Raw genomic sequence first — 14080 nt, 5'->3', positions numbered from 1 at the left:
TTTACATCTTTCCTTTGGATGTTTTAGATTTTTTTATTCTATTTTGTTTCAAATAGTGCATGCTGAATGAATGGAACCCCATCAACATGTACAGAATAATAAATAAGAGAAAATTTAACACTCAGTGTAGTAGAATGTAGGCTGGTGGTCAGCAGAGGCAGGGAAGGCCAGGGGATTAGCCAGAGAGTCCTGATAACTGCAGCTGTCCACCGTCACAGGAGGAAGGGGCCCCCTGTCTCAGCACAGTGGGAAGTTTGCAATCTGAAGCCATTTCTCATATATTTTTATGTCCACTGACTATTGGGGTAATTTTTTGACTATTAAACAGTTTCAAATTGTTTTTAGTGATACGTGTTTGTCTTCTTATACCTGAGTGTTTTGCCTTATGATGAAGTATTTCACTGTGAATTTTATGTATAATGTCTAGATCTACATCCTCAACTTTTTTTTTTTTTCATTTTTACACTGAGGTCTTTAATCTGATGTTTGGTAAATATGTGAGCTAGGAGATTAACTTCATCTTCTCTGAGACAGATGGCTGTTTAATAAGGATTTATCCTACCATCTAGTATTTTCCTATCAGGTGGCTATTTAACTGTGTTATATGAAATGTCCACATACTCTAGATTTCACTCTTGATTCATTCATAGAAATAATTGAGCACTTGTCACCTGCCACAATGGCAGAAGAACATTATCTGCTATATCCTAGTGTGTCAAAGACTTTGTCAATTTGATTATTATTTCATGCTGATATTTTAAACATGCTGTATATTACCTTTTTTCAGTTATTTCAGTTCTTTTTCAGTTTCTTTTTGTTTCGAAAACCACAAAAATAGCAGCCCCAGTGGCTCAGGATGTTGGTTAGTGGAGAGCACTTGCAAACACAGAGAAGGCCAAGAGTTCACAACACACACACACATATACACACACACACACAGAGACACACACACAGAACCTCTAATCTCCATTATACCTGATTTTGTTTTTATCATATTTGCTTCACCCTCAGGCATCATATGTGATTATTTCTGTTTAAAACAGTTTTATTGAGTTGTAATTAATATTTAAAGGACCACATGGAGTTGATGTGTATAATTCAGTGAGGGGGCACAGTTGCCAATACATGTGATATGTGATTAGCACCAAAATGCAATAGACTGTGATTTGCCTCTGTGGATGTACTCTGTCCATCATTGGGATGCAGGAGCTTTGGTTGTAGAGGCTTCACCTGTGCCTGGAACATGGCCAGTACTCTGCATGTGCTCCTCCATGGTAAGAAGCAATTTCTTATTAAAGGTGTGCAATGCATGAGCTGTGGATAAAAGCTTAGAATTAGACAGAAATTCCTACTCAGTAATGGTACTAAGGAGGCACTAGGGTGACCAGACCCAGAAGTAAAACATAAATGAATTTCTTGGCTGGAAAATATAAATTCTCCCATTTCTGGTTTTGTTTTTGTTTTTATGGGACTGGGATTTGATCCCAGGGGTATTTTACCACTGCGCCACAGTGCAGTCCTTTTATTTTGAGACAGGGTCTTGATAAATTGCTTAGGGCATTGCTAAAATGGTGAGGCTGGCCTTGAGCTTGCAATCCTTCTGCTTCAGCCTCTGGAGCCCATGAGATTATAGGTATTTTCCACCATGTGTGGCTAAATTGTGTGGTGTCTATATGTGTGAAAAGAAGTCATGTTATTTATTTTTTCTTGGTAGTTATATCTGCCACATGGAACCAGGGAATTATACGAGAGTATCAGAATTTCATTTGCTGGGATTTTTAGAGGACCCAAAACTGCAGCCCCTCATCTTTGGGCTGTTCTTCTCCTTGTACCTGGTCACTGTGCTGGAGAACCTGCTCATCATCATGGCCACCATCTCAGACTTCCACCTGCACATGCCCATGTACTTCTTCCTCTCCAACCTGTCCTTTGTGGACATCTGCTTCACCTCCACCACCATCCCCAAGATGCTGGGGAACATCCAGACACAGAGCAAGGCCATCACCTACGCAGGCTGCATCACCAAGATGTGCTTTTTCTTGTTTTTTTTTTTATAGAGTTGGACAACTTCCTCCTCACTGTGATGGCCTATGACTGGTTTGTGGCCATCTGCCACCTGCTACACTACACTGTCATCATGAACCCCAGGCTCTGTGGTTTGCTTGTTCTGGTGTGCTGGATCCTGAGTGTCCTGCATGCCCTGCTACAAAGCTTAATGGTGTTTCAACTGTCCTTCTGCACACACGTAGAAATCCCCCACTTTTTCTGTGAACTCAACCAGGTGATCCAACTTGCCTGTTCTGACACCTTTCTGAATGATGCTGTGATGTATTTTGTAACTGTGTTGTTGGGAGGTGCCACCATCAGTGGCATCATTTACTCCTACTCCAAGATCGTGTCCTCCATCTGTGTAATCTCATCAGCTCAGGGCAGGTACAAAGCCTTCTCCACCTGTGCATCTCACCTCTCTGTGGTCTTCTTATTTTATGGCACAGGCCTGGGTGTGTACTTTAGTTCTGCTGCAGCCCAGAGCTCACCCTCCAGTGCAACAGCCTCGGTGATGTACAGCATGGTCACCCCCATGCTGAACCCCTTCATCTACAGCCTGAGAAATAGGATGTGAAGGGAGCCCTGGGAAGTCTCTTTTGGAGGGAACCTGTAGGAGGGTTCAGAAGCCCATGCTCAGGACTGCAGGCAGCAAAGCCTCAGAGCCAGAGTTGGGGTTTCTGATGAGATTGGGAATGTAAAGCTTCTACCTTCTATTTATTTCCTGCAGTCTTATTGCTCTGATTTCAACCTCTCTCTCTACCATTTAACAACTCCCTTTATTCAGCTTCCTGGTTTATCTGATATTCAATAGTTTTTCACTTCATTTGATTTTCTCAATTCTTCCAAATGTTGTACAAGAAATATTGAAGTTTTGGGACAGGAAGGATTTTTTACAAATCATTTCTTCCCTCTTGAAATATAGTGTACTGATTAATGTTTCTTCTTTTTAATGAAAAACATTCATTTGTGTTGCTCTGTCTGTGGAGAAACAGCCCTGGACACCTGAGGCAGATTTTGCAATGTGTAGTAAAAAGAAATGTGGCATTGAAGTGTTTCTCCTTTGCATGATCAATCCTGCGTGTGTCAATGCTTCAACACCTCCTCTAGATAATTTGGACTTTAGTATAGTGGTATTACTTTTGACAGATTATTGGGGCCTGAAAATTAATTTACAAATTTAAGCTGTTTTATTCAAAAGTTCTATGGATTAGGATGGAAACATCTGTGGGAGATCATTATTCTGCCTACTGTAGGTTATTTTTCAGAATGTTATTAATTGTCTCTCAAGAGTCGTTGTATGGAATTGTTGGCTGGACATGATGGAGCACACTTTTAAACCAAGAGTTTGGATGCTGAAACTGGAGGATCATCATTGTGAAGCCAGCCTGGGCAAGTTAGGGATATCCAGGCTAAATAAATAAATAAATAAGAGTCAGGGCATATAGCCTGGTGGTAGGCTACTTCTGGGTTCAATTCCCAGTACCATGAATAATAATAACAATAACAACAATACACAGAAATCAATATATTGTCTAGAGTGAGTGAGCATACTTCTATTAAAAAATAAATTATTCAAAAATAATACACAAAAATAATAACACACAAAAACATTTTGGGAGGAGAAGATTGAAAACTACCTACACCAGACTCTCACACAGCATCACAGCCTTGCTTCTCAAAGACGGGTCCACAGAGCAGGACCACAGAGTACCAGGACCACCTTGTTCATGGTATAATGGAGAGTTCCTGCAACCACAGTACACCTGTGGTCTCAGAATTTTCACCTAAACTTGTATTCCTAGTAATTCTTCTGCATAATGAAAGTGATATAGAATTGGTTTTGAATGCCTCTTCATGGTTGACTTTGGTGGGCAGGGTGATTATTTGTGTTGGGAGCTGCTCTGGGTGTTGTGAATGGTTAAGTATCACTATTCAGACATTGTTAAATATCTCCATGGAAAATATGTCTCTAGTTAAAAAACATAGGCTCAGATTTTGAGAAGTGGAAGCATCATGCCAGAATTCAGATGAACGTCCCATCCCTCCTCAATATATAACGTTTTTCAGCCCATTTCCTGCAGTGGAGATGAAGGTCATAACAGTATCTCTACATAAAATAGATTCCATAGAACAAGCTTCAATAAAATGAAGTTGCCCATTTCCCATCAAGTATTAAGCTCAGATTATGATTCCTTAAAAGAACGAATTATATCTCAATAAAAACTTTTAAGTGAAGGACTGAATGGGAGCTCTTAACTGGTGTTAAAACTATGATTTAATGATAATATATAATAGGACCATGAAGGCAAGAACTGTAATGCCTAAAGCTTTATACCATAGGAACACAACTCTGACCGTTGTTAAAGAGGGCATGACTATTTTCTGGGAGGTCTGGTGCTTGTTGTCCACCACGGGTTCATGATTTGAAGACACATGAGCTCTAGTCAAGACAAGCTCATCTATGTGAGACTTAGAAAGCACTTTCAGTCAAAGGACAGATGAGGTACCAGGAGGCTGGACCTCTGGAAGGCAGGAAGATCCATGGAGAAACAGCAAACACCAGGTTCTCTGGGTTATAAATGAGTCTCCTGAGAACAGATAATCAGCAGGAAGAATTTCCTGTCTTTCCAGGCCAGTGTTCCTTGGGGGAACAAGAGGGAAATGAGCTAATGAGCAGATATAGGGAGCTGTGGCTCTCTGCTCTGATGTGGTCCCTCAGTGCACATCCCTGTGCTGGACAGAATATGGTGGTGTCTTTGAGGTCTTTAGTCTGCCTATGAACCTGGCACATGACCCCTTCTTGCTATGTTTTCTGGGCACAGAGCTTCAGTCACCATCAAGCCCACCCAGGCAGGACCTTACACTTCCACAGGGAGACCTTCCTCCCAGAGCTGGTCTCTAGGTGAGTCTGAGAGCTCAGTGGACTCAGTGGACACTTCAGGAGACCCTCGAGAGAATGGATCCCATGACTCTTTGGCTGAGGTCAGTGGAGAGCCAGGCTAACCCATTCCAGAGCAGTTCTGCAGTGGCTGCTTACTGTCCCAACTGATAATTTATTCACAAGGCTGCGTTGATTTGTAACACTTAGCAGAGAAGTGAACATTGCAGTGGTTAATGCAGGGTTCACTGCTGACCATGATATGGAGCTAATGGAGGCTGAAGAGAAGAAGGGAGGGAGGCGTCCAGTGCTCCCAGAGAAAGAACAGAGGCCCTAGGATCTTTGTAATTAAGGGAGTAGAACAATCGGCTTGAATTATGGTGGATAAAATAGTGAAGTTAGTGGGTATTTGATATGTGTGTACTTAAGATGAGATATTATGATTGTATTTATATGCTGTTGACAAGTTCCTGCAAGGATCTTGCCGAAATTATCTTACTACAAAGTTTATGTGACAAAGTTTTGATGTTTGTTTCTATAGTCTCATTAAAAACCATAATTGAACAGGTCACTAGAGATATACATAAGAGCCATAATTTGCAATGTCTGAATATGTCTGTGAGTTTCTTGGTCATTTTACTTATTATTCCACAGAGTCTATGTCAGTTTCTCTACTGTATACTGGGAGGTTTTATCCCCTCGCTTTTCCATTGCCTTCTTTATAAGAGATTGTTGGAGTTTTCTTTCACAGACAGCCTATTTTCATGTAAGTAGAAATATTTTTCTGGGGAATGTTACAAACTTATGACTTTTGTAAATTCAAATCTATTCATTGGCTGTATTTGCACTTGATTTTTGTGTGTGTTAGTATTGAGTATCTAATCAAATATTGTTTATTTCTGGACCCTTACTTGAAATAAAAAAGGTAGTGATGTTCTCGTGCATTCCTAGTGCTGCGTCAACTTTGATATGTCCTTCCAACTTGTTTTTCTTTTTTTTTTTTTTTTTTTTTTTTTTTTTAATTTTTTATTGTGGGTTGTTCAAAACATTACAAATTTCTTGACATATCATATTCCACACTTTGATTCTAGTGGGTTATGAACTCCCACCTTCACCCCATACACAGATTGCAGATTCACATCAGTTACACATCCATTGATTTACAAATTGCCATACTAGTGTCTGTTGTGCTCCGCTGCCTTTCCCATCATCCACCCTCCCCCCTCCCCACCTCTCCCCTCCCCTCCCCTCCTCTCTCTCTACCCCCTCCACTGTATAACCCTGAGGGTCTCCTTCCATTACCGTGCAATTTCCCTTCTCTCTCCCTTTCCCTCCCACCTCTCATCCCTGTTAAATGTTAATCTTCTTCTCCTGTTCTTCGTCCCTACTCTGTTCTTAGTTACTTTCCTTATATCAAAGAAGACATTTGGCATTTGTTTTTTAGGGATTGGCTAGCTTCACTTAGCATAATCTGCTCTAATGCCATCCATTTCCCTGTAAATTCTATGATTTTGTCATTTTTTAATGCAGAGTAATACTCCATTGTGTATAAATGCCACATTTTTTTTATCCATTCGTCTATTGAAGGGCATCTAGGTTGGTTCCACAGTCTTGCTATTGTGAACTGTGCTGCTATGAACATCGATGTAGCAGTGTCCCTGTAGCATGCTCTTTTTAGGTCTTTAGGGAATAGACCAAGAAGGGGAATAGCTGGGTCAAATGGTGGCTCCATTCCCAGCTTTCCAAGAAATCTCCATACTGCTTTCCAAATTGGCTGCACCAATCTGCAGTCCCACCAGCAATGTACAAGTGTACCCTTTTCCCCACATCCTCGCCAGCACTTGTTGTTGTTTGACTTCCTAATGGCTGCCAATCTTACTGGAGTGAGATGGTATCTTAGGGTGGTTTTAATTTGCATTTCTCTGACAGCTAGAGATGTTGAGCATTTTTTCATGTACTTGTTGATTGACTGTATGTCCTCCTCTGTGAAGTGTCTGTTCAGGTCCTTGGCCCATTTGTTGATTGGGTTGTTTGTTCTCTTATTGTCTAATTTTTTGAGTTCTTTGTATACTCTGGATATTAGGGCTCTATCTGAAGTGTGAGGAGTAAAGATTTGTTCCCAGGATGTAGGCTCCCTATTTACCTCTCTTATTGTTTCTTTTGCTGAGAAAAAACTTCTTAGTTTGAGTAAGTCCCATTTGTTGATTCTAGTTATTAACTTTTGTGCTATGGGTGTCCTATTGAGGAATTTGGAGCCCGACCCCACCGACTGTAGATCGTAGCCAACTTTTTCTTCTATCAGACGGCGCGTCTCTGATTTGATATCAAGTTCCTTGATCCATTTTGAATTCACTTTTGTGCATGGCGAGAGAAAGGGATTCAGTTTCATTTTGTTGCATATGGATTTCCAGTTTTCCCAGCACCATTTGTTGAAGATGCTATCCTTCCTCCATTGCATGCTTTTAGCCCCTTTATCAAATATAAGATAGTTGTAGTTTTGTGGATTGGTTTCTGTGTCCTCTATTCTGTACCATTGGTCCACACGCCTGTTTTGGTACCAGTACCATGCTGTTTTTGTTACTATTGCTCTGTAGTATAGTTTGAAGTCTGGTATCGCTATACCGCCTGATTCACACTTCTTGCTTAGCATTGTTTTTGCTATTCTGGGTCTTTTATTTTTCCATATGAATTTCATGATTGCTTTCTCTATTTCTACAAGAAATGCCATTGGGAGTTTGATTGGCATTGCATTAAACCTATAGAGAACTTTTGGTAATATCGCCATTTTGATGATGTTAGTTCTGCCTATCCATGAACAGGGTATATTTTTCCATCTTCTAAGATCTTCTTCTATTTCTCTCTTTAGGGTTCTGTAGTTTTCATTGTATAAGTCTTTCACCTCTTTTGTTAGGTTGATTCCCAAGTATTTTATTTTTTTTGAAGATATTTTGAATGGAGTGGTTGTCCTCATTTCCATTTCAGAGGATTTGTCGCTGATATACAGGAATGCCTTTGATTTATGCGTGTTGATTTTAAATCCTGCCACTTTGCTGAATTCATTTATTAGCTCTAATAGTTTCTTTGTAGAGCCTTTTGGGTCTGCTAGATATAGAATCATATCATCTGCAAATAGTGATAATTTAATTTCTTCTTTTCCTATTTTTATGCCTTTAATTTCTTTCGTCTGTCTAATTGCTCTGGCCAGTGTTTCGAGAACTATGTTGAAGAGAAGTGGAGAGAGAGGGCATCCCTGTCTTGTTCCAGATTTTAGAGGGAATGCCTTCAGTTTTTCTCCATTCAGAATAATGCTAGCCTGAGGCTTAGCATAGATTGCTTTTACAATATTGAGGTATGTTCCTGTTATCCCTAGTTTTTCTAGAGTTTTGAACATAAAGGGATGCTGTACTTTGTCAAATGCTTTTTCCGCATCTATCGAGATGATCATATGGTTCTTATTTTTAAGTCTATTGATGTGGTGAATAACATTTATTGATTTCCGTATATTGAACCAGCCTTGCATCCCAGGGATGAATCCTACTTGATCATGGTGTACAATTTTTTTGATATGTTTTTGTATCCGATTCGCCAGAATTTTATTGAGGATTTTTGCAGCTAGGTTCAGTAGTGATATTGGTCTGTAGTTTTCTTTCTTTGAAGTGTCTTTGTCTGGTTTAGGTATCAGGGTGATGTTGGCCTCATAGAATGAATTTGGAAGTTCTCCCTCCTTTTCTATTTCCTGAAGTAGCTTGAAAAGTATTGGTATTAGTTCTTCTTTAAAGGTTTTGTAAAATTCTGCTGTATACCCATCGGGACCTGGGCTTTTCTTAGTTGGTAGTCTTTTGATGGTTTCTTCTATCTCCTCAATTGATATTGGTCTGTTTAGGTTTTCTATATCCTCCTGACTCAATCTGGGCAGATCATATGACTTAAGAAATTTATCTATGCCTTCACTATCTTCTAATTTATTGGAGTATAAGGATTCAAAATAGTTTTTGATTATCTTCTGTATTTCTGAAGTGTCTGTTGTGATATTGCCTTTTTCATCCCGTATGCTAGTAATTTGAGTTCTCTCTCTTCTTCTCTTCACTAGCATCGCTAAGGGTCTGTCGATTTTGTTTATTTTTTCAAAGAACCAACTTTTAGTTTTGTCAATTTTTTCAATTGTTTCTTTTGTTTCGATTTCATTAATTTCAGCTCTGATTTTAATTATTTCTTGCCTTCTACTTCTTTTGCTGTTGTTTTGCTCTTCTTTTTCAAGGATTTTGAGATGAAGTATGAGATCATTTATTTGTTGGTTTTTTCTTTTTTTAAGGAATGAACTCCAAGCAATGAATTTTCCTCTTAGAACTGCTTTCAATGTGTCCCATAGATTCCGATATGTTGTGTCTGTGTTTTCATTTATCTCTAAGAATTTTTTAATTTCCTCCTTGATGTCTTCTATAACCCATTGATCATTCAGTAACCTATTGTTCATTCTCCAATTGATGTATGCTTTTTCCTTCCTTCTTTTATCGTTGATTTTCAGTTTCATTCCATTATGATCAGATAAGATGCATGGTAATATCTCTACTCCTTTATATTGTCTAAGAGTTGCCCTGTGACATAATATATGATCTATTTTTGAGAAGGATCCATGTGCTGCTGAGAAAAAAGTGTAACTGCTTGATGTTGGGTGGTATACTCTATATATGTCAATTAGGTCTAGGTTATTAATAGTGTTATTGAGTTCTATAGTTTCCTTATTCAACTTTTGTTTGGAAGATCTGTCCAGTGGCGAGAGAGGTGTGTTGAAGTCTCCCATGATTATGGTGTGGTGGTCTATTAGACTCTTGAACTTGAGAAGAGTTTGTTTGACGAACATAGCTGCACCATTGTTTGGGGCATAAATATTTATGATTGTTATGTCTTGTTGGTGTATGGTTCCCTTAAGCAGTATGTAGTGTCCCTCTTTATCTCTTTTGATTAACTTTGGCTTGAAATCTATTTTATTTGATATGAGTATGGACACGCCTGCTTGTTTCCGAAGTCCATATGAGTGATATGATTTTTCCCAACCTTTCACCTTCAGCCTATGTATGTCTTTTCCTATCAAATGCGTCTCCTGTAGGCAGCATATTGTTGGGTCTTGTTTTGTGATCCATTCTACTAGCCTGTGTCTCTTAATTGGTGAGTTTAAGCCATTACATTTAGGGTTATTATTGAGATATGGGTTGTTCTTCCAGCCATATTTGTTTATTTATGTTACTAAACATTGTTTGTTTTCCTCTTTGATTGTTTCCCCCCCCCTTTACTGTCCTACCTCCCACTGTTGGTTTTCATTGTTATTTTCCATTTCCTCTTCCTGTAATACTTTGGCTAGGATGTTTTGAAGAGATGGTTTTCTAGCTGCGAATTCTTTAAACTTTTGTTTATCGTGGAAGGTTTTAATTTCATTCTCCATCCTGAAGCTTAATTTCGCTGGATACACAATTCTTGGTTGGAACCCATTATCTTTCAGTGTTTGAAATATGTTATTCCAGGATCTTCTAGCTTTCAGAGTCTGTGTTGAAAGATCAGCTGTTATCCTGATTGGCTTGCCCCTAAATGTAATCTGCTTCCTTTCTCTTGTAGCTTTTAAAATTCTCTCCTTATTCTGTATGTAGGGCATCTTCATTATAATGTGTCTAGGTGTGGATCTCTTATGATTTTGCACATTCGGCGTCCTGTAGGCTTCTAGGATTTGGGATTCTGTCTCATTCTTCAAGTCTGGGAAGTTTTCTTGTATTATTTCATTGAATAGACTGCTCATTCCTTTGGTTTGGAGCTCTGTACCTTCCTGTATCCCAATGACTCTTAAGTTTGGTCTCTTAATGTTATCCCATATTTCTTGGATGTTCTGCTCATGGTTTCTTAACAGTCTTGCTGAGCTGTCTATGTTCTTTTCCAGTTGAAATACTTTGTCTTCATTGTCTGATGTTCTATCTTCTAAGTGTTCTACTCTGTTGGTAGTATTCTCCATTGAGTTTTTAAGTTGGTTTATTGCTTCCTGCATTTCTAGGATTTCTGATTGCTTGTTTTTTATAACCTCTATCTCCCTGTATAGTTGATCCTTTGCTTCCTGGATTTGTTTGCGTAATTCGTTGTCGAAGTGATCTTTCATTGTCTGATTTTGCTGTTTAATGTCTTCCTTGATACTCCAGATCATCTGAAGCATGTATATCCTGAATTCTTTATCTGACATTCCATCTGCTGCAGCTGTTACCTCTTCTAAAGTTGCGTTGACCTGCATTGCTTGTGGTCCTTTCTTTCCTTGTCTTTTCATACTGCTTGCGTATCTTTCCTGCAGGTGCGGGCGGCGGCTCTGCTCTCTCCTTATTCCAATTGGGGTGTCGTGGCTACCACGCCGGCAGGTCACTGGGCCTGTTCTGGGAGCTGGTGGCGGCTCTGTTCTGCCCCTACTCCAATTGGGGTGACGTGTCTGTCGTACCAGCAGGCCACTGGGCCTGTCCTGCTGGTCGGTCGCAGATCTGCCCACCTTTTGGGCACGAGTGGAGGCTCTGCTTTGCCCCTACTCCAACTGGGGTGTCGTGACTACCCCACCTGCAGGATGCTGGGTCTGTTCCTGGCAAGGGAGGCGACTCTGCTCTGTCACTACTCCAATTAGGGTGGTGTTTGTACCCCGCCGGCAGGCTCCTGGGCCTGATCCGCCGGTCTGTTGTAGGTCTGCCTACCTTGAAGGCGCGGGCGGCGGATCTGCCCTGCCCCTCCTACCACGCCTGTGGACCCCTGGGCCTGATCTGCAGGTTGATCACTGGTCTGCTCACCCTGCGGGCACGGGTGGCGGTTCCGCTCCACCCCCACTCCAATTGGGGTCACGTGACCACCACACCGGCAGGGCCTGATCCGGGCGTGGGATAAGGATCTGCTCTGCCCCTACTCGAGTTGGGGTGACGTGTGTACCACACTGGCAGGCCACTGGGCCTGACCCGCCAGGCTGTCACAGGTCTGTTTACCTTGCAAGCGCGAAGGGCGGCTCTGCCCTGCCCCTCCTACCACGCCCATGTACTACTGGGTCGTGGGTCTGCCCACCTGGCGGGTGTGGGTGGCGGCTCCGCTCCGCCCCCTCTCCAATTGGGGTCACGCGGTCACCACGCTGGCGAGCCGCTGGGCCTGCTCCGGGGGCTGGCGGCGGCCCGGCTCCTTCCCTCTGGCTCGAGGACAAATTGAGGAGACTCGGGTGACTGAGCCTCACCCCCCTTACCAGGAGACCAACTGCTTATGTCACCGCTGGTATTGATGAAGATCTCTCCTCCACCGCTTTCTGCTGACATCAGATCTCTGCCATGTTGGTATCCTATGCGAATGGCAGCATTTCGTTCCCCTTGCCAGGCAACCCAAGCAATGGGTGAGTCCTGACCTGCCCTCAGCAGGACCCGGACGGAGACACAGTTTCCGCGGGCTCCTAGCCCCGGTCCAGGGAAGTTCCGGGAGCCGGAACTCGGCCGCTCCGTGCTCGGTGTAAGCTCCTATAAGTGTAGGCTCCAAGAAGCAGCCCCCGCGGGCTCAGTTCCGGGAGCCGGAATTCGGCCGCTTAGTGTTTGGTGTATGCTCTGATAGTAGCAGGGTCCAAGAAGCAGCCTCCGCGGGCTCCGCAGCCCTGAGCCAGGGCGGTTCCGGGACGGTTCCGGGAGCCGGAACTCGGCCGCTCTGTGCTCGGTGTAAGCTCCTATAAGTGTAAGCTCCAAGAAGCAGTCCCCGCGGGCTCAGTTCCGGGAGCTGGAATTCGGCTTCTTGGTGTTTCGTGTTTGCTCTGATATTAGCAGGGTCCAAGAAGCAGCCTCTGCAGGCTCCGCAGCCCGGAGCCAGGGCGGTTCCGGGACGGTTCCGGGAGCCGGGACTCGGCCGCCCCGCGCTCCGTGTTCACTCCGATAAGATCAGATTTTAAGAAGCCCCCAGGCGCTGAACCCTAGCAATCTGTCTGCAAGCCGCAGGCGAATTGCAGCCTGAAATTACCTGTTCTATGGCTGAATACCAACTTGTTTTTCTTATTGCTGTTATTGTTTACTGTGTGTTTTGTCTTTTTAGGCATCATTGAAAGACATGCTTATTTCCCTCTTGTTCCAAGCTCATTTTGTCTTTACTTAGTATATTGTAATGACATATTTTTGTATGAGAGATATTAAAACGTTACATATTTTCACCCACGTGCAGTTTATAGGACTTCCTTCATTTTTTATCATTTCCAGGTGTGTGGTTAATTAGTCTTGAATTTGTAACCCATGTTGATGTGATTAAATAATTCCTATTTTACATCTTTCTGTTGGATGTTTTAGATTTTTCCTTCTGTTTTGTTTCAATCACCTCAGCTGAATGAATTGAAAAGTGACATGGAACCCCGTCAACGAGTACAAAGGACATTTTTTAATATAGAATAGTTGAAAATTTAAGACTAGTGTGTTAGAATGTAGGCTGGTCTCAGCAGAGGTAAGAAAGGCCAGGGGAGGAGCCAGGGAGGCCTGATAACCGCAGCTGTCCACAGTCACAGGAGGAAGAGGCCCTGTTGTTGCTCCACACCATGGGAAGTTTGCATTCCAAAGCCATTTCTCATGTATTTTTATGTCCAAAATTTTATAATTCTAAAAAACAAACTCAAAATTATTCTAAAAAACAATCTAGCTTTATAACACACATCTTATAAAAATAAGAAAATTGAAGTTAGAGAGGTCCCAACACAAAGAATTGACAAATGTTTAAGGAGACAGAAATGCTAATTATCCTGATTTGAGCATTCTATGTTGCATACACGTATTGAAGTTTCACACTTTCCCCTGTTGTATGTACAGTTATTATTTGTCTGTTAAAAAGTTCAGGTTGAGGTGAACCTCTGTCAGAGCATTGGTTATAATGTGCAAGGTCCTGTGTTTGAGTTCAGCAATTCAAATAAAAACAAAAAATCAAAAAAGGATGGCTCACAAAAAATAGAATACTATAATAAATAATCAATGTGAGATGTTAGTTAAAATTTGGAAACAGAAATAAAATGCATAAAGTCATTGCATTAAATTAAAAAACTATATTATACCAAATTTACTAGTACAGTCACTCTGTATTTCTAGAAGTTCTTAGTTACTTTTGAGTTTTACTTCCTGTACTTGGCATCCTGTCAGGTTCATA

General features: G+C 41.5%; 1 pseudogene; it reads left to right on the top strand.

The window, feature by feature from the left end:
- The first annotated feature begins 1727 nt into the window (after positions 1-1727).
- Positions 1728-2623, top strand: LOC124087691 (olfactory receptor 7A10-like; annotated as a pseudogene).
- The last annotated feature ends 11457 nt before the right edge of the window (positions 2624-14080 follow it).

The sequence above is a fragment of the Marmota monax genome, unplaced genomic scaffold (assembly GCF_021218885.2).
Source record: "Marmota monax isolate L192 unplaced genomic scaffold, Marmota_monax_Labrador192_F-V1.1 WCK01_AAM20220418_F8-fsc00021, whole genome shotgun sequence".
In the NCBI taxonomy this organism is placed as follows: Eukaryota; Metazoa; Chordata; class Mammalia; order Rodentia; family Sciuridae; genus Marmota; species Marmota monax.
The sequence above is the reverse complement of the archived record's forward strand: the minus strand, read 5'-3'. Positions and strand labels throughout refer to the sequence as shown.